At 40.2% G+C, this 27,699-nt stretch overlaps 1 pseudogene; it reads left to right on the top strand.

The window, feature by feature from the left end:
- Window positions 1-1,151: 1,151 nt before the first annotated feature.
- LOC110542170 (zinc finger protein 805-like) lies at window positions 1,152-12,830 on the top strand (annotated as a pseudogene).
- Window positions 12,831-27,699: the final 14,869 nt, after the last annotated feature.

The following is a 27,699-nucleotide window of genomic DNA, read 5'->3' as shown; positions in this document are numbered from 1 at the left end:
TCCCTCCCTCATCTCCACCGTGCCCCTTTCCAAGTCCACTGATAGGGGGGACCTCCTCCCCATTCATCTGATCCTGTTTTATCAGGTATCTTCAGGACTGGCTGCAAAGCCCTCCTCTGTGGCCTAACAGGATTGCTCCTCCCTTCGGGGGTGGGGAGACCAAAGAGTGAACAGGATTTTTAAAGGGAAAGTCTGTGAGCAGGGTGTTTCCATGGCAGCAAACAGGGGGACACAAGCCTTGGCATTACAGAATTGGGTGAAGTTTAGCAGGGTGGAGTGACCTTTTCTGAGGCACACAATTACAATAGCTAAGGCATATAATCACAATGGCTAGTTTTCTAAACCATACCTGAAACACTGAGGGAATTTTCCAACCTGATTTCCAACCAATTCCCATTGATTATTGCCCGGGAGTTTGTCTCTATTTTCTATGAAGTATTTATTCTGTATTATTTCCTGGAGGCTGTTGCTAGGAGAGTTAACTTTGTCCTCTGCCAAGGGTACATTCTGTAATATTTCCTGGTACCTGAATTCAGCTCCGAGTCAAGATGGCTCTTTATTCAGGCTAACTATAACCAGGCTAACTTAAACTCTTCACTGTGTTATATATCTTTGGACAAGAAACATAGCACCTTTAGGCTCCAAGTGTAATGTAGAGAAGATGGTAGTGGGAGAAAAGGTGTTCTGTAGAACTCAGAAGTAAAATTTCCAGCTTCTTTAGCTAGTGCTTCCCCCACCACATTTATTTTTATTTCAATCCTGTGTATGTGTGTGAAGGTCTCTGCAACCACCAGAGTTTAGAAAAAATATTTCTTGGTGATACTTAATTCTGTATGCACAATAAATCTTAAGGTATGACTTCATCGAAACTCTTTGTAAAGTCCATGTGACTGTTAGGTCCAGGAATAGCTGAAAGAAGACCTTAGACTCAAGTAGCATGCAAAAGCAGGGAGTGTTTATTCTGCAGACATTGCCTTTATGCTGGGCCCACCATTCCATAGAATGACAACCTTGCAGTGAACACACCAGCTTAATTTAAGGACATTTAGGGGATTAACCTGGTGTGATTAGGTAATATTTTCGTTGATTGGTTAGTCTGATCTAGGGTATATGGGGGGGTCTTATGATTGGTTCCGCAGCTGGGGGACTTGATGGAGTGTCCAGGTAACAAAGAGTGTGCAGGTAACAAAGTATTAAGAGAAAACATTTTTAACTGACCTTTAATTTGATTGGTCAAGTGCTTGGGGACTTAGCTAAGTTATTGTTTCTGGTTTTCAGGGAGCTTATTGAGTTGTTGTATCTGGTCTCCATGGACTATAGTTTTGTGTTCTGATAAATAGAAACAGTCTTTTCAGTCTGAGGCCACTTTTGAAGGCTGTCATGGAGTCAGACTAGCTTTTAAAAATCATTCCCCTCAGTGGCCTCTTCCATAAAGTTAAGTTCTGTAGATTGACTAGGAAAGCATTGTAGAGGAATTTTAATTCACAGCATGGCTTACAAGAGATCACATCCAAAGACCTTCTTGGTCTGTGTGATCTGGCTGGAATACGAACATACCTTTAATCCAGGAGACAGAGGCAAGAAGATCTAAGTTCAAGGCCAGCCTGGTATAGAGCAAGTTTCAGGTAAAGAGAAGTTTAGGTCTAGCCATGGTGGTACATGCCTTTAATTCCAAACAATGAAGGTAAAGCTTGTTTGTTGAAGGAAGCACTTATGTTTAAAAGTGCTGTCTAATTGAGTGGCAGAAAGAGTGATGAATCAGAGAAAGATTTGACAGAATAGGATATGCCCAACTTGAAGAAAAAGGAAAGGGAAGCTATTTAAGGGGCAATTCAGAGAGAGAGGAGACAGACAGTAATAGAGACAGGTTGGAGAGAGAGAGAACTAAGGTGAAGACCAAATGAGTCAAGGAAAGAGAAGGAGCCAGAAGATTAGAAGAGATTGTTGGAGTTAGTTTGAGGCCAAGCAGAGCAATTCAGAGCCAAGAGAAAATCCAGACTGAATAAGTTAGCAGGGAGAGAAGTTTGAGCCAGAACAGCTGTGTTGAACCAGCCAGTTATGAGCTCAAAAAGAACAAAAAAGGGTGAGTTTATTAAACAGTGACTCTCACAGGCTGAAAATATTCTAGGCCTTGGTTAGATTGTAGAGGATAGAAGCTTCCAGGACTAGGCCTAGGTTAGCAGACAGAGGCAGTAAGCTTCCAAGACAACAATTACACCAGGCAAATAAAAGTTCCTTTTACAAAGTGTACTCAAGGTAAACAACTCTTGTTAAGGTTCTAGAAGAGGGTGACACTATAGATTGACTGAAATAAATGTTCAGAGTCTGGGGAGCCAGGTGTGCCTTGGCTATACAGGTAGCACAGATCACCATTGGTAGAAAACAAATTATGCATCTCTTTCTTTGACGAGAGAACTCTGCGGGTTTAACATTCCTGGTTTCCTAGTACTTATATGTGAACACAGGGATCTCCTGTCTCCTACATTGTGAGTGTGTCTGTCATGTGTTTGAGTACAGGTGATGGAGGAGGCCAGATGTGTTGGATGTCCCTAGAGTTGGAATTATGGAGAGTTTGAGCTACCTGGCATGGTGCTGGGAATCAATCTCAGATCCTTTGGAAGAACCGTTCATGTTCTTTACCACTGAGCCCTCTCTCCAGGAGTAGTGACACTTTTGTGCTGGTACTTGAGAGGCTCAGGGAAGAGGATTGTGAGTGGAAGGCCAGTTTCAGCTAAGAGTAAGACTTTTCTGTGTGTTTTCTGCTTTATCAAATTTGTAGCAGGAAAAAAATGTGTTTAGTACTTAGTCTCAGTGTTCTCTACTTTTCTGCATGTTTTTTGTTTTTCTGCAGTGGCTTATCTGGGGGCTATTTTTTGTTTTGTTTTTGGATAAATGTTATTACATTTATATATTGTAGCAAGGAAGATGGTGTTTTCTGCTATGGCATCTGTATGGTGGTCAGAGGACAACTCGTGTGAGTCCATTCTCTCTTTCTAGCATACAGGTCCTGAAGATTGAACTCAGGTTCTCAGGCTTGGAGGTCACCATCTTTACTTGATGGGCCATCTCACTGGCCCTCTGAGAAACATTTTTGATCCTGGCCTCTCTGAAGTTTTTCTTCTTCTTCTTCTTCTTCTTCTTCTTCTTCTTCTTCTTCTTCTTCTTCTTCTTCTTCTTCTTTTCTTCTTTTTCTTCTTTTCCTAATTCTTTAGGAGACAGTTACTTATCATTGGTCTAGATGCTGGAAACCCAGGGTCAGCATGTAGGAAGCTTGGGTCTGTATGCTAAGGGCCTTCTTCTTTTGCACTTTATGTTTGCATGGTCATTCTTTATAATACATGCTTGTGGGAAGGCTACCTGAGGATGCTGTGAGAAAATTCTGAATAGAATTCACATTTAGTCTGTGCCTTGCAAGAACGCTGTAAAACTTTGCTTAACATCTAAACAAAGACTTTGGTCAATGAAATGCATGATGCTTTGGTTTGGCCAGCAGCTATGTGTTGGAAACTTATTCCTCGTCATGGTGGTACTGAGGTAGCTATGTCTTTGAGAAGCAAGGCTTAGGGCTGGCAGGTTAGCTTAACATTTTCCTAGGAGGCTGGGAGATGGCTGTTCTTCCAGAGAACCCAGGTTCATATCCAAACATCAATATGGAGGTCAATGACCATCTGTGGCTCTAGGTCCAGGGAATCTGATGCTCTCTTTTAGCCTCTGAGCACAACAGGCACACAAATGAGGCACAGACAGACATACAGGCAAAATGCCCATATATGTAAAATAAAAATAAATAAATCTCAAAAAATAAATTTTTAAAAAATAACAAGCCTGACATAGAGGACCTCTGAAAAGCTCTGCCCTGCAGACTATCAATGTAGATACTGAGACTTATGGGCAATCTTTGGGCAGAGTGCAGGGAATCTTAGGAAAGAAGTAGGAAACAGTAAGATCTAGAAAGGACAGGAACTCCATAAGGAGAGTAACAGAACCAAAAAATCTGAGCACAGGGGTCTTTCCTGAGACTGCTATTCCAACCAAGGACTATGCATGGAGATAACCTAAGACCCCTGTACAGATGTAGCCCATGGCAGTTCAGTATCCAAGTGGGTTCCATTGTGATAGGAACAGGACTATCTCTGACATGAACTGATTGGCCTGCTCTTTAATTACCTCCCCCTGAGGGGGAAGCAGCCTTACCAGGCCACAGAAGAGGACAAGGCAGCCACTCCTGATGAGACCTAATTGACTAGGATCAGAAGGAAGGAAAAGAAGTCCTCCCCTATCAGTGGACTTGGGGTGGGGCATGCATGCAGAGGGTGGAGAAAGGGAGGGATTGGGATGGGAGGAGGGAGGGAACCACAGGGGGGATACAAAGTGAGTAAAGTGTAATTAATAAAGAAAAAAATAATCATAACCCGAGTGCTAACTTTAGGACCCACGTGGATGTGAAAGGAGAGAAGAAAAAGTTACTGGAAGTTCATCCTTTCCAGAGGTTAATGGACTTATCAACCTAGTTATGACATAGCATTAATGACAATGGATTATAGAAAAATCAGTATTGATTGAGAGTGTGGTGGCTCATGCTTATCTACAATCTTAGTACTTGGGAACCCACGTCAAGAGGATCAGTAGTTTGAGTCCACCCTACGCTATATAGTGAGACCCTAATAGAGAGAGAAAGAGAGGTGGGACAGAGGAAAGGAAAATGTGTGTGTGTGTGTACGTGCGTGTAGGAAAGGCTTGCCTCAGAAGTGAACTAAATAGACTTGGTTTTTATCTTTTATAAAGGGGTCTCATATAGCCCAGGCTGGCCTTAAACCCATATAGCTGAAGATGACCTTGTGTTCCTTATTATCTTGTGTAGAGGAATTTTAATTCAGAACATGGCTTTTCTGGCAAGAGATCACATCCAAAGACCTTCTAGGTATGTATGAGCCATCTGGAATACAGACTTGCCTTTAATCCCAGGAGACAGGGGCAAGCAGATCTGTAAATTCAAGGCCAGTCTGGTATAGAGCAAGTTTCAGGTAAAGAAAAGCTTAGGTTCAGGCTTGGTGGTACAAGCCTTTGATCCTAGCACTCAGAAGACAGAGGCACACAGATCTCTGAGTTCTAGTCAGTTCTGTTCAGATAGTTTGGTTGAGTCAGTGAGCTGAGAGAAAGTGCAGTGAGATAGTGTAGAGTAGAGTTGAATTCATGGCAGTTCAGTTCATGGAATTCAGAGGCAGTTTTTACCAGGAGAGTTTTACAGAGAGAGGTTGAAGAGAAAACAAGGTAGACACAGGTGAAGACAGAACGAGAAGATTGCTAGAGTTAGTTTGAAGCTAAGCAGAGCTATCCAATGAGAAACTGAGAGAGGCCAGATTGAATCAGCTTGGATCGCTCCTAGTTTGAACCAGAATGGCTGAGTTGAATCAGCCAGCCAGAGTTCAGAAAGAACAAGATAAGGTGGGCTTATTAGCAATAAGTCTTAGACTCTGAAAACATTCTAGGCCTAGATTAGATTGTACAAAGGCTAGAAGCTTCCAGGACTAGGCCTCGGTTAGAAGACAGGGCAGTGAGCCTACAAGACAACAATGTTATAGCAGGCAAATAAAAGTTGCTTTAACAATCTTTGTCCCTATCTCCCAAGTCCTAGGATTATAGTCTGTTTGTGCGTGAATACACACTTGTGCTATGATACATAGAGCTCAGGAGACAGCTCATGGGAGTTACTTCTCCCTACCACATAATGGATTCTAGCGATCATGTTCAGGCTTGGTGTCTTTACCTGTCCAGTTTATTTTCATTGGGGTGTGTATGTGTGTGTGATATTATTTGTTTTTTTGAAACAGGGCCATTATGTTGACCAGGATGGCCTTGAACTCAGAGATCCATTTATCTTTGCCTCCAGAGTTCTGGAATTAAAGGAATGTGCTGCTACCGTTAGTATATATATTTTTTAATTTTTATTTTATTTATTAGGTATACACTATTCTGCCTGCGTGGAGGCGGCACCAGATCTCATTATAAATGGATGTGAGCCACCGTGGGGGGCTAGTGTATTTTTGTTTGTTTGTTTTTTAAAGGTTTATTTATGTATATGCTCCAGCTGCACGTACATGTGAATGTTAGTAGAGGGCAACTGATGGTTGTGAGCCTCCATGTGGGTGCTGGGACTTGAACTTAGGACCTCTGGAAAAGCAGCCAGTACTCTTAACCACTGAGCCATTTCTCCATCAGCTCCTTGGTTTATGTTTTTTTGTTTTTGTTTGTTTGGTTGGTTGGTTTGTTTTGCTCTGTTTTAAGAAAAGGTCTCACTGTATAGCCCAGGTTGGCTTAGAATTTACTATGTAATATAGCCTGGTCTCAAACTTGTGGTATTCCTTCTATTTGCCTTAGCCTACCAATTGCCAGTTGTCTTTGTTATGGTTTCTATTGCTATGATGAAACACCATGACCAAAGCAACTTGGTGAGGAAAGGGTTGATTTGGTTTACACTTCCACATCATAGTTCATCATTGAAGGTAATCCGGACAGGAACTGAAACAGGGAAGGAACCTGGAGACAGGAGCTGATGAAGAGGCCATGGAGGGTTGTTGCCTCTTGTCCCTTGCTCAATCTGCTTTCTTATAGAACCCAAGATCACCAGCCCAGGGATGAAAGCATCCATAATGGACTGGGTCCTACACATCAATCACTAATTAAGAAAATGCCCTGTCGGCTTGTCTGCCCATGGCCCAGTCTTAGGGATGCATTTTCTCAGTTGAGGCTTCCATATCTCCAGTGACACTAGCTCAGAGGTTCTCAACCTGTGGGTTGGCCCCTCTGAGGGCTGAACAGCCCTTTCATAGGAGTCGCCTAAGACCATCAGAAAACACAGATCCTTACATTACAATTTATAATAGTAGCAAAGTCACAGTTATAAAGTAGCAATGAAAATATTTTTATGGTTGGGGGTCACTACAACATGACAAACTACATTAAAGGGTCACAGCATTAGGAAAGTTGAGAACCATTGCTCTAGTTTGTGTCAAGCTGATGTAAAACTGCTAGCATCCTACTGTTATAGGGGCTAGCTATGACTGATTTTCAGCCTGTTCCTCTTGGATGTTTGGGTCTTTTTGGACTATGTAACTTTGGCTGTTTTAGAACTCACTATGAAGGCCAGTCTGGCCTTGAACTGATAGACATCTACCTGCTTTTGCCTCTTGAGCGCTGGGATTAAAAGTGTGTGCTAACAAGCCAGACTCTGTTTGTTTAATTATATTTCCTATCCTTTACTATTTCTTTATATCGTGGAAAAATGAATTAATACTCATTCCTTGTTTTGAATGGAAATACTTAATGTTTTAAATATTCAATTTTTATTCCTAAATTCTCCCCTTAAATATTCTTCAGTCATGGAATGAACTAATACGTACAGATATACGCTTTTCTTAGTCCCTTAGATGCCCTATAAATACCAGGCATAAGTATGTCTTAGTTAGGATTTCTATTACTGTGATAAAACACCAAAGCGGCTTGGGCAGGTTACAGTCTATCGTAATAGAAAGCCAAGGGTGGGAACCCAAGCAGGAACTGAAGCAGAGGCCATGAAAAAGAGTGCTGATTACTGGCTTGCTCCTTATGGCTGTGGCTTGCTCAGCCAACTTTCTTATATAACATAAGACTTCCTGCTCAGAGGTGGCACTGCCCACAGTAGACCCCATGGGGGGGGGCAAAGGTGACAGATGTCTTTAATCCCAGGGAGGCAGAGGCAGGTGGATCTCTTGAGTTCAAGGCCAACCTGATCTATAGAGCAAGTTCTAGGACAGGCAGGGCTACACAGAGAAATCATCTCTCAAAAAACCAACCAACCAAATAAATAATAAACAAACAAACAAACAAACACCTCACTGAGTAGCCTGTCAGCCATTCTGCAAGAGGTTTTTTTCCCTTGAGGTTCCTTTTCCCAAATATGTCTAGGCTTGTGTCCAGGTGACAAAAACTAACCAGCATAAAAATATTATTTTCTTATCCACCCCAGTACAAGGGATGGAACCCTTTGTCTTTGTACAGTTTAGACAGTCTACCACTGAGCTGTGTCCCTAGCCTTTTTATTTTAAAGCAAGGTCTCATCAAGTTGCCCAGGCAGCCTTGGCCTTACTGTCTTCCTGCCTCAGCCTCTCCAGTAGCTGGATTATAGTCTTGTCCCACCAGGCACACCTTTTATAGTTTCTGACATACTCTTTTAAATAAAAGTTATGTAAGTTTCCAAGTCACATGTTAATTGTTTGTATTGCTGAGACTAAGTTCATTTCAAGGTCAAATTCTGGACCTGAAATCCCAGATGACACTGAGGGTCTTTATCTCATTTTATCTCTCCTTGAAGGGTATCCTGTTCCCAACCCTGAGCTTATGTATCAGCTGGAGCACGGGCAGAAGCTGTGGCCGGTGATGCATGACCTTTCCCTAAGCATCCATGCAGGTAAGCAAAGTGGTCAGGGCTGGTGGCCCTGCAATCTCCTGGGGACTTCTCTTATTTTCCTCCTCCTTTTTCTCCTCCTCGCTCTCCCTTTTTCTTCTTTTTTTTCCTTTACTTCCTTCTTTTTTATAGTGCTACAATATGCATACGGAGGTCAGAGGACAACTTGTGGGAGCTGGTGGTTCTGTTTCCACAAGGTGAATTCTACTTATTAAACTCAGTTTATTAGGCTTAGCTGCAAATCTTCTTTCAAACTGGGTATTGACACATCAAAAGTAAGCTTTTCTTGTGATGCAAAGGCAGGTGGATTTCTGTGAGTTCGAGGCCAGCCTGGTTTACATCGCTAGTTCTAGGCCATCCAGGGCTGCATAGTGAAACCCTGTCTCAAAACATAAACAAAACGTAAGCTTTAGCATTTATGTTGAATAGATCAGTGTGGCAAAGCATGTCTTTTAAGAAATATACTCATGGAGATATGTGAAAGAAAGACTCAGTTGGACCTCAAAATAGCTAGGATAGACTTACTGGTCTGAGAGGGTGGTGCCCCAAGCCTTGTGGCTTAGTATCTGTGGGTACAGGATAAGGGGTTGTGCAGGGGCTGAGAATTATAAGGAGGTAGGAGGGGATCTGGTGAAGGCAGTCCCAGACCAGAGAGATAAACCGGATTTCCTGTGACTGTGTGATGAGGATGAGGATTGGATGTTTTCTGGAATTCCTTGGAGGGCATGTTTCTTCTGCTAATGGCCCTGGTTTTGAGGTGGGGGAATTTCCTTTATGCCTTATATTTTCTTCTGAATTTTCCAGTTCTGTTCTGTTTTCCACGTTTCCTCATCTCTTTCACTCATTCTGAGTTTTAGGACAACAATAAAAATTCAGTTCCTTACCAGTATCATTATGCATGTCCTACTTTGACCCATTTCCTGTCCAGTACTTGTAAGGGTTCCCAGTTTTTGCATCGTGTGTCAGATGGGGACATCATGGTGTTTAATTTTTTTTTCTCTTTGGGAAGGGGAGAGGTTAGTAGCTTACTATAAGATTTTTTTTTCCATTCCGTGTCCTCTGTGAAATAATTTAAACAAGTGCTTTTTAAAGAATTTATTTAGGGAGCCGGAGAGACGGCTCAGAGGGTAAGAGCACTAGCTGCTCTTCCAGACATACTAAGTTCAATTCCCAGTGACCACATGGATGGTCATGGATGGTCTTATAACCATCTAGGATGAAATCTGGTGCCCTCTTCTGGCATGCAGGCATGTATGTAGGCAAAACATTGTATATATAACAAGTAAATCTTTAAATTTTTTTTTTTTTTAATTTAGTTAGCTGGGTATGGTGGCACACACCTTTAAACCAAGCACTCAGGGAGGCAGAGACAGGTGGATCTCTGTGAGTTCGAGGCCAGCCTGGTCAACAAAGCAAGTCCAGAACAGCCAAGGCTACAGAAAGAAACCCTGTCTCAAACAAACAAACAAACAAACAAAAAAAAATTATTTAGTTATTAACTTGGAGTTCTTTCCATATTCTTGTTTGTTTTTTTTTCCTCTTTCTTTTGAAAGCCTAAGACATACTAGGCAAGTACCATTTACTGAGTTATACCTCTCAATCTACATTCATGGTACTTTTTTTAAAAGAATTTTTCAATTTTAATTTTTTTCACAATTTATTCATTATATATCCTGATTGAAGCTCCCTCCCCCAACTCCTCCTAGCCTCACCCTCCCTCCCTTTTCCCCCCATCCCCTTCCCCTAGTCCACTGAAAGGGGGAGTTCTCCTCCTCTGCCATCTGCCTATAGCTTATCAAGTCTCATCAGGACTGCCTGGATCCTCTTCCTCTGTGGCCTGACAAGGCTGAATCACTAGGGGCAAGTGATCAAAGAGCAGGCATCAAAGATCGTGACAGAGGCAGCCCCTGCTCCCCTTACTCGGGAACCACATGGAGACTGAGATGCCAATTGGCCACATCTGAGCAGGTGGTCTTTTTTTTTTTAAGATTTATTATTTATTATATATACAGTGCTCTGCCAGCATGCCTGCCAGAAGAGGGGACCAGATCTCATTATAGATGGTTATGAGTCACCATGTGGTTGCTGGGAATTGAACTCAGGACCTTTGGAAGAACAGCCAGTGCTCTTAACCTCTGAGCCATCTCTCCAGCCCCACTCATAGTACTTTTATAATTTATATATATGGTACAAGTATACTTTTCCAGTTTTTGAAGTAGTGTTTTTATATGCGTGCCAGGCAAACCCTCATGCTGTCTGTATAGCTCAAGCTGATCTCTCAAACTTATGAAACTGTTATCTATGTCTCCTGAGTCTGCTGGGAGACCCAGACTATTGTTTTTACTACATATTTTGTTGTGTGTACATTCATTCATGTATGCACACAGAACACAGGTGAAGATCAGAGGACAACTTTCAGGAGTCAGTTCTTTCCTTTTAGCTTGTTGGTACCAGGGATTGAACTCAGGCTTGCTGGCAATCGGTTTTACTCATCCCAACCCTCCCCAACACATCTCAACAGCCCCAGAACTACTATTTAGGAGCTACTCCTAAGCTACTTTATGGAAAGACTAAGTCAGGAATTGAGATGTCTAGACTCTGTATCACCCAGCCTTTCAGTTTGGTCTCTCCCTCAGAATCAAGAATTTAAGAATAAAAAAAGAAGGAAATTGCAACCCAGGGTTAACAGACATTAAGACACTATTTCAAGCCTGATGTTTTTCTTTAACATAGCCTTTTTACTCTTCTATGTTTTTTATTACCCTAGTGTGTTACTTATTTCAGGTAACAAAGGAAAGACCAAGGCCACAGAACTTATCAGTAGTGAGCCAGTACTATCTAAGGGAGTCTCACAGCAGAGCAAGATAACAAAAGAAGCCTCTGAGGACTCCCAGGCAGTGCCAGCTCCCAGTCAGTTTGCTTCCTCAGAAATGCAGCAAGGATGCTTTCAAATGGTGCTTTCTGAAAAAGCCAGCCTAGGTCATGCTAGCTTAGGAACAGCAGAGGATGAGTGTTCTATGTTGTGATACAGAAGCACATCTCTTTGGGACATGCTGTCCGTAACTGTGATTCACGTGAGTCTGATGAGGACTCTGTAATTCAAGAGGAAGAAGAGGTCTTCAAATGCAGTGATTGTGGGAAAGTATTCAGCAGGAAGCACCTCCTTGCTCAGCATGAGAACAGTCACTCTGGCATGAAGCCATATGAGTGTGGCAAGGTCTTCAGCAAGAGCACACACCTTCTTCAACACCATATAGTGCATACTGGGGAGAAACATTTTAAGTGCATGGACTGTGAGGTCTTCAACCGAAAATCCCACCTTACCTGGCACATGCGGATCCACAGCGGGGAGAAGCCTTATAAATGTGAGGAATGTGGCAGAGCCTTCACCCACTGCTCCACTTTTGTCTTGCATAACAGAAACCACACTGGAGAGAAACCTTTTGTTTGTAGAGAATGTGGGAAAGCTTTTCGAGATAGGCCAGGTTTCATTCATTCAACACTACATCATCCACAGTGGAGAGAACCCATAAGAGTGCTTTGAGTGTGGACAGGTCTTCAAACACAGATCAAACCTTCTGTGGCACCAGCAGACTCACACTTGTGAGAAGCCCTATGAGTGCAGTGAGTGTGGGAAAGCATTTTGTGAGAGTGCAGCCCTGATCCACCACCATGTGATCCACACTGGGGAGAAGCCCTTTGCGTGCCTTGACTGTGGCAAAGCCTTCAACCACAGGTCGTAACTCAAGAGGCACCAGCGTATACACACTGGGGAGAAACCTTATGTGTGCAGTGAGTGTGGCAAAGCCTTCACCCACTGCTCTACATTCATCTTGCATAAAAGGGTCCACACTGGAGAGAAACCTTTTGAGTGCAAAGAGTGTGGCAAAGCCTTTAGCAATAGAGCCAACCTCATTCGCCACTTCAGCATCCACACTGGGGAGAAACCCTACGAATGCATAGAGTGTGGGAAGGCCTTCAGCCATAGGCCAGGACTCACAAGGCACCAGAGAATTCACAGTGGAGAGAAACCCTGTGAGTGTGTTGAGTGTGGGAAAACCTTTTGTTGGAGCACGAACCTCATTGGCCACTCCATCATCCACACTGGGGAGAAGCCCTGCGAATGCAGTGAGTGTGGGAAGGCCTTCAGCTGCAGCTCAACCCTCACTCAGCATCAAAGGATGCACACTGAGAGAAAACCTAACAGGGTGTCAGATGAGGAAAGGTCTTTCACAAGTGGGCAAACTTCTGTCAACATCCAAGATCTTCTGTTGGGAAATGGCTTTTTAATGTAACCACTGAGGAAAATCTTTTTCAGGCAGAAACATCTTATATAGCACCTGCTAATTCATGTCAAAGAGAAACCCTACAAGTGTCTGCAGTGTGAGAAAACTTGTTGCAGATTGTTGCTTATCGTGTGAAAACACATTAGAAAATGAACCATTTCTACCTGAGAATGGGGGAGGGACACCTAGTGGTTATTTTGTACTCATGAAAGCCTTCAACTGTATCTCCTACTTTGCAGTGCAGTGTTATCTTAGACATTTATGTGAAAAGGAGGTGACATGGGAATGAAAAACCCAAACATTGCTTTCACACAGCTATGCTGAGTCTCTGGGTTTTCCTCATCTATTTCTTTTTTCTTTTTTGGTTTTGGTTTATGGAATTAGGGTTTCTCTGTGTCACCTTGACCATCCTGGACTCACTCTGTAGACCAGGCTGGCCTAGAACTCACAGAGATCCATCTGCCTCCGCCTCCTGAACACTGGGATCAAAGACTTGTGCCACCACCACCTGGATTTCTAATATGGGTGGAGAGAACTTTGGTTTAGGGAGTAAAAGAGTAAAGAACCTGGACCTATATATGTCGTGTGTGTGTGTGTGTGTGTGTGTTTGTTTATATTATGTGCATATGTATATATACAGATAATATATCTGAATACATATATATTCATTACTGTTCAGTATTAAAGAATCGAGAACAAATCTAGAAACATAATGTTTTCCTTGTTCCACCTATTTCTCTGGTAAGGCATCAGTTGTATGAGAAATATGAGCGATTAAGTCGTGAAATACTTCCCTTACGTGTGTGCGCATGTGCACGTGCTTGATGCAGAGAATGTCCTGCCTCTTGTGATACTTTCATTACTGGGTGCCGGGATTCATCATGTGTGTTAATGTGATGATGAGTTGTAGTCTATTGATGTGATGCTCCACATTAAGCTTTGACTATTGGAGCAGACTTGCATTCTGGGAATAGCCACGGAGGATATTTTTGTTTATATTTTGTATTGTTATACTTGCTATTATTTTCTTGAGATTTTCCCCAAGTTCCTTAAATGGCACATGTAGCTGTCATCACCACTGTCTTTATTTATTTATTTTTTTTAAACACTGTCTGGTGTCAAAGTGTTTGATACCAGCCTTCCAATATGACTTAAGGATTTTGCTTTTTTCTTTCATTTGATTGAAAGATGGATGGTAAATGGTGCTATGTGTTCTTGTAATGTTTTGTAGCATTTCTCCAGTGAAACACTCAGTGTTGGTATAATGTCCTTGTGGAATATATACAATTTACCCTTGTTCATTCAAATGCTGATGTCTCTACCCCACTCTCTGGTTTCAATCCAGACATTGCTTTGGGATGCTAATCACACCTGTCTCAAGTTTGTGTAAACATGCCAACATTTGTTCTCTGTATTGTCAATAAAACAACCAGCCAATGCTGAGCAATGGAGAGAATAGGTTGGGACATCCTGGTCTGGAGTCGGGGGGCGGGGGGAAGGAAGGGAGTGGGAGGAGTAGGAGAGCTGAGATCAGCAGGACAGGATTTGGAATCATGAGGAGAGATGAACCAGACCTAAGATATGACTAAAAGCAACTATAATGGTGGAAGTTCTGAATGGTGGGAAACTATGCGGGCTTGGAGGTTTAGGATGGAATAATCATTGCCAGCAATTTGCTCCTGATTAATTAAATAAATCCTAGTCTCTGTGTGGTGATTTGGGTACATAGCTGGTTTAGGAATAACATTCTAACTAAAAGATACACCAATATTAAATATTAATCACCAACAACAAATGGCATACCAGTGTGGGGCAGAATTTAAAGTGATCTAGCAAGAACTTTCATAGAAAGTAAAACTATAGAGCATTTTTTTGTTCTGTTCCTTAAAAACAAAGCAAAGGCAGTTCCTAAACTAGGATCTCACAGACAGACCCCCTGCAGAGCAGCAAGTCCTCCAGCAGGCTGAAGAAAAAGAAAAATTGATATACACAAACCCCAGAGATGCAGTTTCTTTAGGTAGAGGGAAAAAAGTAGCTCTTTAACAAGGAAGCTTCTTAAAGCCAGACTTTGTTAGCCAAGGCAGAAAGCAAAATCCCTTTGAGAGGGGTTTCTTGCCAGTCTGAGGAGGAAGCATTTGTGGATCCAATAACTTCTTAGAATGAGGAAGAGGTCAGAATCCAGTGAGGGAGGCAGAAATAAATATCTCTCCCTAGAAGCAGGAGACAGACAGAGAAGCGTCAAGGATCTGAACTGGCAAGGTCTGAAAGGGAAGCTGGGTCTAAGAAAGTAAAGTCATGAGGGAAAGGTTTTGAGATTTAAAAAGATAATTTTGTTGAAATTATCTTTTGAAAATGTTGAAAATGGAGGAAAACACAATTTCACAGTGCTTCTGGGTACCATTTGAGTTTGTTTCTCTGTGCATAAAGTAATTTTTTCATTGATGATTTCAGTTTTGTATATCCTCTTTGGGAAAGATCAGGATGAGACAGATTTGGAGAAAGAAGAGACTGAGAAAATAGATGCTAAATTAAAGGCCATAGAACAGAGGTTGAGGAAATCTTTGAATCAAAATAGAGAGCCTTCAGAGTAATCCAATCTAGTACTTACAATAACACCAAAAGAGGTGGTTCCAGATGAGAAAATTCCACAGACGTTTGAAGATATTGCAAAATGGCAGCCTACTGAGATGCTGGAGAGAGTCTTGACCTATATAGGTCTGAAAGGAACAGGATTGCTTTACAGGTTTCTTTATAAATTCTATACCCCGTGTTAAACTAAATTCTCCCAGGAGGAGGAGATGAATTGAGACAAGACCCCACCCCGTTGCAAAGGAATGCAAAAGGTCTCCTCCCCGCTGTGGAGGAGTGTCCGGATCTGCATTAGGAGACAACTTAGTAACCTGTCCAGAAGGCATAGCTCCCCAACGCAGATGGGGCAGGACCAGATGGACTTGGCGCCTAAAATGAACCAATCATTTTAAAAGTCAACTACCCAATCCAGTGTCGCCAAGCCCGCAACCTCTGTGATTCCCATGATCCTTCCTTTAAAAACTTCAGACTTCTCTCTCTCCTGGCTGTTCCTCACTGGTTTTGTGGGGGCCAGCCCCATCTCATGATGACTCCATTAAACCTCTTGCTATTGCATCGATGATTGGTCTTCTGAGTTCTCTTCATCCCCCTCGAGAAGTTAGGGTCCCCTAGAATCCCCCCTTGGGCCTAACAGGTCAACTTGGTCAGACTGGATATTTTATCTGTATTCTTTTTTTTTTCTTTTCACATTAATTTCACCTTGTTTTATTCTTTTTTCTTTTTATTATTATTATTATTTACACTTTATTAATTTTGTATCCCCCCATAAGTCCCTCCCTCTTCCCCTCCCGATCCCACCCTTCCTCCCCTTTCTGCATGCATGCCCCTCCCCAAGTCCACTGATAGGAGAGGTCTTCCTCTCCTTCTTTCTGATCTTAGACTATCAGTTCTCATCAGAAGTGGCTGTATTGTCATCTTCTGTGGCCTGGTAAGGCTGCTCCCCCCTCAGAGGGAGGTGATCAAAGAGCAGGCCAATCAGATTGTGTCAGAGGCAGTCTCTCTTCCCATTACTATGTAACCCACTTGGACACTGAACTGCCATGGGCTACATCTGTGCAGGGGTTCCAGGTTATCTCCATGAATAGTCCTTGTTTGGAGTATGAGTCTCTGGGAAGTTCCCTGTGTTCAAATTTTCTTGTTCTGTTGCTCTCCTTGTGGAGTTTCTGTCCTCTCCAGCTCTTGCTATTTCCCACTTCTTACATAAAATTCCATTAACTCTGCCCGACAGTTGGCCATCAGGCTCAGCATCTGCTTTGATAGTCTGCAGGGCAGAGGGTTTCAGAGGCCCTCTGTGGCAGGTTCCTAGGTTGTTTCCTGTTTTCTTCTTCTTCTGATGTCCATCCTTTTTGTCTTTCAGGATGGGGATTGAGCATTTTAGTTAGGGTCCTCTCTTTTCCTCAGTTTGTTTAGATGTACCGATTTTAGTGGGTTTATCCTATGATGTATGTTTATATGAGTGAGTATATACCGTGTGTGTCTTTTTGCTTCTGGGACAACTCACTCAGGGAGATCCTTTCCAGGTCCCACCATTTACCTGCAAATTTCATGATTTCTTTATTTTTCATTGCTGAGTAATACTCCATTGTATAGATGTACCACAATTTCTGCATCCATTCTTCAGTTGAGGGGCATCTGGGCTGTTTCCAGCTTCTGGCTATTACAAATAAAGCTGCTACAAACATGGAACCTTCTCCAAAATAGACCATATAGTTGGTCACAAAGCAAGCCTCAACAGATACAAGAAGATTGAAATAATCCCTTGTATCTTGTCTGATCACCATGGAATAAAGCTGGACCTCAACAATAACAGAAATAGCAAAAAAGCCTACACACACATGGAAACTGAACAACTTATTACTAAATGACAGCTGGGTGAGGGAAGAAATAAAGAAAGAAATTAAAGTCTTTCTAGAAATCAATGAAAATGAAGACACAACATACCCAAACTTGTGGGACACAATGAAAGCAGTGCTAAGAGGAAAGTTCATAGCACTAAGTGCCTTCAAGAAGAAATTCGAACAGCTCATTCAAGCAACTTAATGGCTCGCTTAAAAACCCTAGAAAAAGAAGAAGCAGACACACCAAGAAGGAGTAGACGGCTGGAAATAATCAAACTTAGGGCTGAAATCAATCAATTTGAAACAAATAAAACAATTCAAAGAATCAATGAAACCAAGAGCTGGTTCTTTGAGAAAATCAACAAGATTGACAAACCCTTAGCCAAGCTAACTAAAAGGCAGAGAGACACCACCCAAATCAACAAAATCAGAAATGAAAAGGGGGACATAACTACAGACACTGAGGAAATCCAAGCAATCATTAGGACTTACTTCAAAAGTCTATATGCCACAAAATTTGAAAATCTAAATGAAATGGACAATTTTCTTGATCGATTTACCTGTATTCTTAAGGTTGGTCTATATGCTAAAGTAGCAATGTAGATCCTGTTTAGTGTTGTCTTGGAACAAGGTCATCCAGTGGCTGGTGTGCTCCATTTTACAGTTTGGAGAACTGAAATACATTCATCATGCTGTAAATTCATATTTAGAATTCTAGTGGGCTTTTAATGCCTTAAATTCTGGAGAGCATGATCCTAAGGTTACACATTTGTTAGAGATGGAGATGCCCTTGCAAATTGGGGCTAATGGTGCTTCAGCATGTATATTCACTGGAATTCAACAATATTTTAGACATTATTACATGAATACTGTTACAGATATAACTTAGAAACCTACAGGTCAAACAATTATGAGAATATCTAGCAATTTTTAAAAGATGGTCATAAAACAGAAGGGGAATGTAATATTTCTGCAAAATAGACTAAATAATGATTTATCAGTTTTAAAATGTTTAAATGAGATAAATAATATACCTACTAAGACACAGTGGAATTTAGAAAGGACTGCTGAATTAGAGCAGCATATTAAGGTCCTAATTCTAAAATGGAAAACAGGGAATGTGTTATTCTGGGGAAGAGGTTTTTCATATGATCATACAGGAGAAGAGAAATTATGGGTTCCATCAAAACTAATAAAAATCAGATACGACAGAGGAAGACCCCCTGAAGATCTTGGCCACACACAGGAAGAGAGAAATCAAGAAGACTAAACATAACAGGTAACATAAATTGATGATACCTTCACATGGGAACGACAGTAAAACTGACTGAGACATAAAAAATGTCCCTAGCCAGAACTTCAACAATACATGGTCAATAAATCCTTGGCTACAATATCCTAAAAATTTATTATCTCATTTTTCAAATTGGCATACATAAAATTAGTTTACAGTTTAGTTTCATCCTGTACATCTCATACATTTATAATTTTAGGACTGTATAATACTTGTGAGAAATATGTTTTCAGAACAAAAGGAGTAGATATCGGAGACACTGGGTCAAACCTGACAGAATTCATCTTTCCAGCACACTGAGACATTGACATATCTGTTCCAGCATTCTGCTTGTTCCTGTCTCAACTGCTTCAAGTTGCTGTTTCTCATCAAAGCCTGCTCCCAAGACAGCTTTGGAGAAAGCAACTAATCTCAACTGGTCCAGCATTTTAGACTGTTCCAAACAGGACTTCTATTAAGCTAGAAATTTCTCAATATTCAAAGACAGGACCACAAATGTTAATGCTTGCTTAATTAACCATTTTCCCAATTTCCTTTAGGTCCCCTAACAGGATTTCTGCGTGTTCAAAAAGTCAGCTAGAAAAAATTCATGAGAACAACGTCCGATTTTCTTTTAGGGGGATTGAGTAGGTTTTTATTGTTTTCTGGAGCAATGAATGTTTATTGTCATTGGAAGATGGTTATATGTTGTTAATGATCTTATTCAGAGAAAAAATAAGGTTAGGATACTAGGTAATGCAAGTTAATTGTTAATTAACTCAGAGTCATATCAGACACTAGTCTAATTTTTCACAGGAATATACATCCTAGGTTTAACAGATAGATATGATTATATAAAGATAGGTAAGTCTTCAAAAACTTCTGAGGCCTACAGAATATGGCATTTAAAAATATTATTTTAAAGATTCTTTGACAATGACACTGGTCATCTCCTAGTAGCACTCCCCCTGCCTCAAAGAAGATGATGAGCATCAAAGAACCTCCATATGGAAATGGCTTCAAATGTGTCAAGCCAGCCACCTGGAGAAAGAAAATGCCCTCATTTGATGACAGACAAATTCTGCCAAAAACGGGCAAGCTTAAATGCAGGCCAAGTTGACTGCTGAACTCTGCCAAGACAGTGAAGAATGTCCTACATAGTTCCTGCTTCATACATGTCTGTGAAATATACTGAGCCAGGCTGAAGATGATGTTTCAACATTACAGAGTTTTGGGTGACTGTTCAGGCAGCAAACTGTCAATTTTTTATTTTTTTGGAAGCTATTAACATGCACCTCCTATTTACTCTAGTAACTAATTTTATTCCTTCTCAAGTCTCTAGAGTGGGGTTGAAGACCAAATAGTTACAGTTCCACAATTAAGCTTAAGTTGTTTAGAATTTAAGAAAATGTTTTCATATAGATAATACAAATAAGGATAAAAATTAAGTTTTTATTAATTTTTAAACTTGTCAAGGTAGGATAGATAATAAAATACTTTCTCCTAAGTTGCCAAGTGCACATGGACTAGACATTGCACATGTAAATCTTACCTAAGAGTTTTCATAAATATTTTATATTACTGAATTGAAAGAAAAGGAGCCTTTTATTGGACTTGGGGGAAATGTTGGTATAATGTTCTTGTGGAATGTACAGAATTTACCCTTGTTCATTCAAATGCTGATTTCTCTAACCTACTATCTGGTTTCAATCTGGACATTGCATTGTGATCCTTACTCTAAGCATCAACTGTCTCAAGTTTGTGTAAACATGCCACCATTTGTTCTCTGTATTGTCAATGAAACAACTAGCCAATGATGAGCAGTGGAGAGAATAAGGTGGGACATCCTGGTCCAGAGGGGAGGAGAGAGAAGTGAGTGGGAGAGGATGTGTGTGTGTGTGAGAGATCTGGGAGTAGAGGGCCTGGAAACAACAGGAGAGATGAACCAACCCGACCTAAGATATGACTAAAACCAAGTATAATGTGGTCAGTCTGAATGGGAGGAAGCTATGCATGCTTGGAGGTTTAGGATGGAGTAATTATTCCCCAGCATTGTGCTCCTGGTTTATTAAATAATTCCCACCCTCTGTGTGGTGATTTGGGTATACAGCTGGTTTAGGAATAACCGCTGTTTAACTAAAAGTTAAATCAACATTAAATATTAATAATCAACAATTCAAGGGTGGTATGTTTTGATTACCTAACTTTACGTTTATTTTCTTTCATAGGTCCAGACTTATTAAGAATATTTCATATTGAATGAAGTTTTGGGTTATTTTCAAGAAATTGTTTGTTTTATATAAAAATATTTATAGTAATCTTTGATTTTTTTTTCCCTTTTGAGACAAGGTCTTACTGTGTAGTACTGTTGGCCTTGAACTCACCAACCTCTGCCTTCCAAGAGCTGGCATTACTGACCATAAAGTATTTTCTTACTATTCTTTTACTACAGCAGGATCTACACTTAACTGTAGCATTTCCTGATGTTTTATATATATCCATTCTGTTGGTCTTTGTAATCTTAAAATATTTATCAATTTTCTTGGCCATTTCAAATTAATCAGAACCTTGTAACATCATTTCCCTTGCTCCTAACCCATTGTCTGCTCTCAGTTTTATTGATTCTTACTTTGGTCTGTATTGTATTCTTTTCCTTTATTTCTTTTGTGCTTGGCTGTTAGTCATTTCTGGAGTAGGAATATAGACTATTGATTTGAGCTTTTTTCTTTCTCTAATGTAAGAAGGTATTAACAATATCACAGTATTGTTTCCATATCATCCAAGCTTTAATATGTTTTAATTGTGTAACATTCACTTATGAAATTTCTTGATTTCTGCTCTAAGACACAGATTTTTTAAAAATGTGTTGTTCAGTTTCCTAGTCTTTTGAGTATTTCTTGCTATTTGTTATTATTCTGATTTGCTCTGTTAAAACTTCCTCCCCATCACTTCCCGCAACCTGGGATTTGGTCTGTTCTGACTGTATTGCTGCTTGGAAGGAATAGGTGTCCTGTTGTCATTGGTGGAATTTCTGTGAATGTCCACATGGCTGCTTGTTGGTGGCATTCCTCTGAAACTTTGTGTTCATGATGGTTTTCTGTCAGTTGGTGGAAGATTCATTGAAGTCTTGAGCTGTAATTATGGACTTATCTGTCCCTGCTTTAAGTTCTATTGATTTTCCTCCACATAATACTAGTCCTGTTTTTTGCATACAGACCTATATGTTTGCTAAGACTTCCTGGTATGTTTACCTTTTTATAATTTTCTATATCCTTTTGCGTCCTTAAATATTCTTAGCTTTGCAGGATAGCTCTGAGAAACATCTAGGTACCCTTGCATTTTTAGTCAATGCTAGGGAAGTTAGGGAAAATCCATGGTGCTCCACACCTTTAATTTCAGAACACGGGATGTGGAAGCAGGATGATCTCTGTGAGTTTAAGGCCAGCCTGGTTTATTTAGCAAGTTCCAGGACAGCCAGAGCTACATAAAGAAACCTTGTCTCAAAATATAAGAATGTTAACTGAACAACTGGATGAAAACAGAGTTAAGACATAAATCAAAAAGGAAAATTCAAATGTTTCAGAATTGAATGAAAACCAATACACAACATACCCAAAGTTTTGGGATACAATGAAGGTAGTTCTATGAAGGAATTTCATACTACTAAGCGCCTTCATAAAAAATTTGGAGAGAACTCCTGTCCCCTCCATGTCCCTTTATCCACACCCCTTTCTTCCTACTGAAGACTCCCTGAGCTCTGCCCAAGATTAGCTGTAAGTCTCAGAATCTGCTTTGATCATCTGTTGCGTGAATCATTTCAGAGGACACTCTCTTAGTCTCCCATCTGGGGACAGGGGGTGGGGGGCAAGGAGGGGAGACAACAGGAGCTCCACAAGGAGACCAACAAAATGAAAACATCTGAGTTCAGGGGATCCTGCAGAGACTGATACACCCAAGGAGGACCATGCTTGGGGGGCCTAGACCCTCTGCTCAGATCTGGCCAATTGGCAGGTAAGCCTCCATGTGTATCTCTGAGTGAGGGGAGCAGGGGCTGCCTCTATCTTGAATTCAGTTGACTTCTTTTTGAACATTAGCTCCTGAGGATGCAGCCTTGCCATACCACTGATGAAGAGGATCCAGGCAGTCCTGATGAGACTTAGCAAGCTATGAGTAGTTGGCAAAGGTGGAGAACTCCCCCTGTCAATTGACTAGGAGAAGGGGATGGGAGGAAGGAGGAGGATGAGTGTATTTGAGGGAGGAAGCTTCATTCGGGACATATAATGAATAAATTTTGACAAAAAAAAAGATGAATAAGGAAAAGAAAATTTGGAGAGATCACATGCTACTAACTTAGAACCACACCTGAAAGTTCTAGGGAAAAAAAAGAATAGCTAGAGTGTACTGCAAGGAAGAATTAAAGTCAACACTGAATGAACTAGATACTACAAAAATATGAAGAATTAATGAAAGGAGGATTTAGTTCTTTCAGAGCAATAAAAAAAGGGTTGACAAACTAATTTTCAAAGTAATGAAAAGATGGAGAGGGAAGATCTAAATTAATAAAATTACAGATGAGGAGGCTGGAGAGTTGGCACAATGGTTAAGAATACTGGCTGTTCATCCAGGGAACCCAGGTTTGATTGATTCCCAGGACATACACAGTGGCCCTCAACCATCTGTAACTCCAGTTCCAGAGGATCCAACACCTTCTTCTTCTTCTTCTTCTTCTTCTTCTTCTTCTTCTTCTTCTTCTTCTTCTTCTTCTTCTTCTTCTTCTTCTTCTTGTTATTATTATTATTTTAAAGAAATATGAAAGAACTTGTATAATTGCTTGTACCTTATTAGATAATAGTATAATAAAACTAGAAATAAGTAGCAAGAGACATTGCATGAAGACTTGGAGATAGAACAATACAATTTTGAAGGAACTGTGGTTCACTGGAGAAATCAGTAGGGAAAAATAGAAATTTCTGTCATCAGATGATAATGGCTGTGATAACATCCACATCTTCAAGAAAAATTATAGTGATTACCCAGACTGTAAAGTTTTCTTTCTGATGTAGTTCAACTTGGGAAAGTGCACATTGTCACACAGAGACTGCACTCTTATTTAATTGGCTTAATCAATTGCCATGAGATCCACATTGTATCTGGGAGAGTGAAGTTTTCCTTGGAGTGCATCAAAATGATGCAAAGTAAACAAGGTCATTGATGCCATGGATGACAAGCTTGTGCACACCATTGGGAGGAAGAGTCCTCTTACCCTATCCCTTATTTAGTTATGGTTCCTGCTAGGCAGCCATTCCAAGACACTTTGTGCCTGTGATGCTTCACGTCTCTGGGATTCACACTGCCTGAAGAAGGGTCCACAGAGCTCAACACTCAAGTGAGAGAGAGGTATGGCAACCTTTTCAATGTTTCTCTCTTCTCCCCTGGTCTGTCTATCATGCCACTGACACTGTCTTCCACTACTCTACCTTACACATTGGGATTGTTTTTTTGGATTTATTTGTTTTCCCATTTTCTTCCAATTTAGTAAAACTCCTTTCTTACTTTTCTGTACAATAGTTCTCTTGGCCTCCATGAATACATTTTCATTTTTATCCATGTATTTTATGTCTACAGTGGTTTGCCTACATGTATGTCTGTGAACCACATGAGTACAGTGCTCCAGGAAACCAGCAGAAGGTGTCAGATCTCCTGGAACTGGTGTTACAGATAACTATGAGCCTCCATGTGGTGATCAGAATCAACCCAGGTTCCCTGGAACACCAGCCAGTGCTCTTTTCACTGAGCCATCTCAAGCCCTGATTTTTCTTTGTTAATAGTTTTGCATCTTCTCTAGTCAGTGATTCAGTCTCCTGAGAATAATGTTCATCTGCAACTTTTTACAATTCTAAATTCATTTGAGGACTGTTAACATCTTATAGAACTTTCCACATTTCCCTTAAAGCCCCTTATTGTCCTCTGTAGTCATAATGTAATCTTTCAACAAGTATTTGCCATTTCTCAGATGCTGTATACATTTTACCATGGTGCTGTGTCTTTCCTTCTGGAGCAGAGTGCAGTCTCACAGAGGAGTGTTAGTGTATTCTCTCCCAGGCTGTAGCCTGAGCTTGAATTTTACTGCATATTTCTGCTGCTTGCTGCATTCTACTTCTACTGAGTCAACGCCTTCATTTTAGATTTTATTTTAAATTTCCCTTTAAAAATAATGCCATTGTTTCCCCACATCTCCTGTCTATTCCGCACATACATTTCTACAGGAAACACACTTTAGAAAATTCATTTGTAAAATGAATTTTTCCTTATGTGATTGCCAAGATATTCATTTAATTTTAACATGATTGGAATTGGGAATTTTTTCCCTTTTGTGTGAGGTATATGCACGTATGTGAGTGTGTACTAAATTGTTCATGTGTGTGTAGAAGATACACACTGTTATCATGTGTCCTTTTCTAACTGCCCCTAATTTTTTGAGACAGGATCTTTTACTCAATCTAGGGTACATCAGCTGGCTAGACTATCTGGTCAGTGAGCTTTGGGGATCCACCTGTCACCACCCTGCCTAGCCCACCACATTAATGTCTATATTGGTGTGTTGTATCTTCACTCACTTTCTGATGCTTGCATGATGAACACTGTATTCTCAGAGCCATCTTTCTTGCCCTGCTCTGTTTCTGTACCACACAACATTACAGATGTAAGATTTTTTCTGAGAGCAAACTTGACCATTGATGATCCTTTCTTTGATGTTGTTTAGATGTCCCCGATTACTTTTTAATTCACATGTGCCTTATGTCCAACAATTTCTGCATCATCATGTGGTGTGTAGTCTTGTTAAACTGATGGTTTCAGTTCTCTGGCTCAATTATTTAATTCCTGTATTCTCTTTTATCTGTTGACCTGGTGAAATGCAATAAGACTTTGTTAAGGTGATTATTATGTCTCCTACAATTTTATAAGCTTGATTATATATGATGATATCATATGGATTTTGATTCTCAAATTTAAACATTGTGTTGTTGCAGAAATGTGGTTCTTTACAGGCAAGACCTATGCTCTCTTACAGTTTCTTTTCGGAAATTTAGTTTATTTAACATGAAATTTTCCTGGGTGTTAGAAATTCTTACATTTTTTTTTAAATTTTTGAATCTTCTACATAATGAGTAAGGTGATTCTCATATAGTGTGTGCAATGCTGTAAAGACTCATTTTTCTGATGTTCATTTGGATGTTCTAGTTGTGTGCTAATCATCACTAGTGCAAGGGATTTTTGTCCTCTTGATTGTACTTGATGTGTTTGCATTGGTGTAAAATGGTGAATCTTTTACCTCTTACCTAGAATGTGGAGGTTTTCATTCTTCCTCATATATGTCAACATGCTGACAGTTTCATTCAGAGAAAAAAAGGAACAATTCCAATTTTGCCCCCAGTAAAGTTCAACTAGCCTGTTTCAAATCACGCGTGTCAACTGCATTTTGTAGACTGGGAATATGATTGAATTTCAGGTGTCATTGTTATTTTCAGTTACTCATGCATTTCATACAACTGGATAACTCATTGGTCTGTTTTTGGAAATCATCTGTGTCTTTGTTACGGTTTAAGTTTTTATTGTAAGTTTTCTTCATTCTCGATGACTTCACACATGAATGTAGTTAAAGATTATAATGTTTATTTGAAATTTATCACATTTTATATCTGGATAGTCAGTTGCTCTTTTCTTTCATTTTTTTTTCAATAAGTCTGCTCATCAGTATTCGAACTTCATTTCTTCGATTGTCAAAATAGTGCATGATATTTTTTTTTGTGATTCTATTGTCCATTGATAACACCTTCTTGTGCTAATCATAATGTGAATCTGTTCCATTTCTGTTCAGATCACAATCTGGTACTTATTTTTTTCCGGAAAAAAATACTACTGAAATGGATAGTTGAGGGAATTTTCAAGGATTGTGCTGGGTGAGAAAAGAAGGAAAAGTTGGAGCATCAAAGGGTAGATGCAGAGCAAGAAGAAAAGATGAGTGAAAATCAAATTTCTGGTGAACAGTGAAGAGAAAGGCTATCTATCAATCAGGCTGAAACTTGGAAAATATGAGTGATACCAAAGAAATAAATGTGAGTCTAAAGAAGCTGTAATGCACAGGGAAGAGGAGATGATGTGTTTTCAAAGCTTAGAAGCTGCTGGGTGTTGTTTAACTATATAGAATATAATTATGGTGGACATGGCAAGTGATGAGACAGAAATTAAGAAGCTGATATGGAGAGTAATTGGGATTATGGAAGAACAATATCTCAGTATGGTCAAATTCTTTAAGTAATTTGAATGTTGTTCCCTCATACTAAAATGCTTTGACTATGAAGGCAGAGATTTATGGTGCATAAAGAGAATTCAGACTGGAATACTAGGAAAGCCATAATAGATGTCCACCAAAGAATAAAGGTTTGAATTTCAGGTGACAGAAATAATTCATTCAGTTGGGGAATGAGTCTAAAGTAAACATGCAGTAAAACTTCCCAAATACACAGAACATGGGTGACATAACCATGTGGTGAAATTGAAGGTCAAATTTCATGTTTTTGTGTTCTCTAAGCAACTGCAGACCTGAGAACCCTGCATCTGTCACAGGAGTACAGAAGAATTCAGATGTTGCAGTAACAAAAGATATAAGTCTTTGTTAGAGTGGGTTTATTGGTCAGGATCAGCCTGATTGTTTTGCTCATTATAATACACAGAAAACACATGTGATTGAAGATGTGGTCAACACTGTGGGATCTGCAGTCTCACCCTTGCCTTTATGTTTTGGCAGCTCAATTCCAACTGTCAGCAAAGTAAATGAAAGGAAATGGAATGGAATGGCTCAGAGCACTGCTAGTTAATGAGTAGAGTGGAAGCAAGGCAAAGAGTCCCACATGGCAAGTCTAAGTACTTAGTTATCACTAAGCTGACAGATATGTATGTCAGGCAAAACCCACAAAGCACACATGTTAGGATCTTTGTGATAGAAACAAATGTTGTTATAAACATGAAAACATTCACACCTAGGTTAAAAAAAATACTGTCTGGTGAATAAAACTTCCTTGGTTGCTCTGCCAGGATTCTATTCCAAGGCAGGCATATAGTACGCAGACATGTAGGCAAAACAGCCATTTGCATAAAATATATAATCTTTTAATTCCTCCTAACATGCAAATTTGGTTTTCACATAGGTCAACATATCCTTCTGACTGACATAAGCTAATTCAGGTTGTTTGGGTGGATTGAACCTGC

This window comes from Meriones unguiculatus, chromosome 1 (assembly GCF_030254825.1).
Source record: "Meriones unguiculatus strain TT.TT164.6M chromosome 1, Bangor_MerUng_6.1, whole genome shotgun sequence".
Lineage (NCBI taxonomy): Eukaryota > Metazoa > Chordata > Mammalia > Rodentia > Muridae > Meriones > Meriones unguiculatus.
Note: the sequence above shows the minus strand (reverse complement) of the source record. Positions and strands in the feature narration are given on the sequence as shown.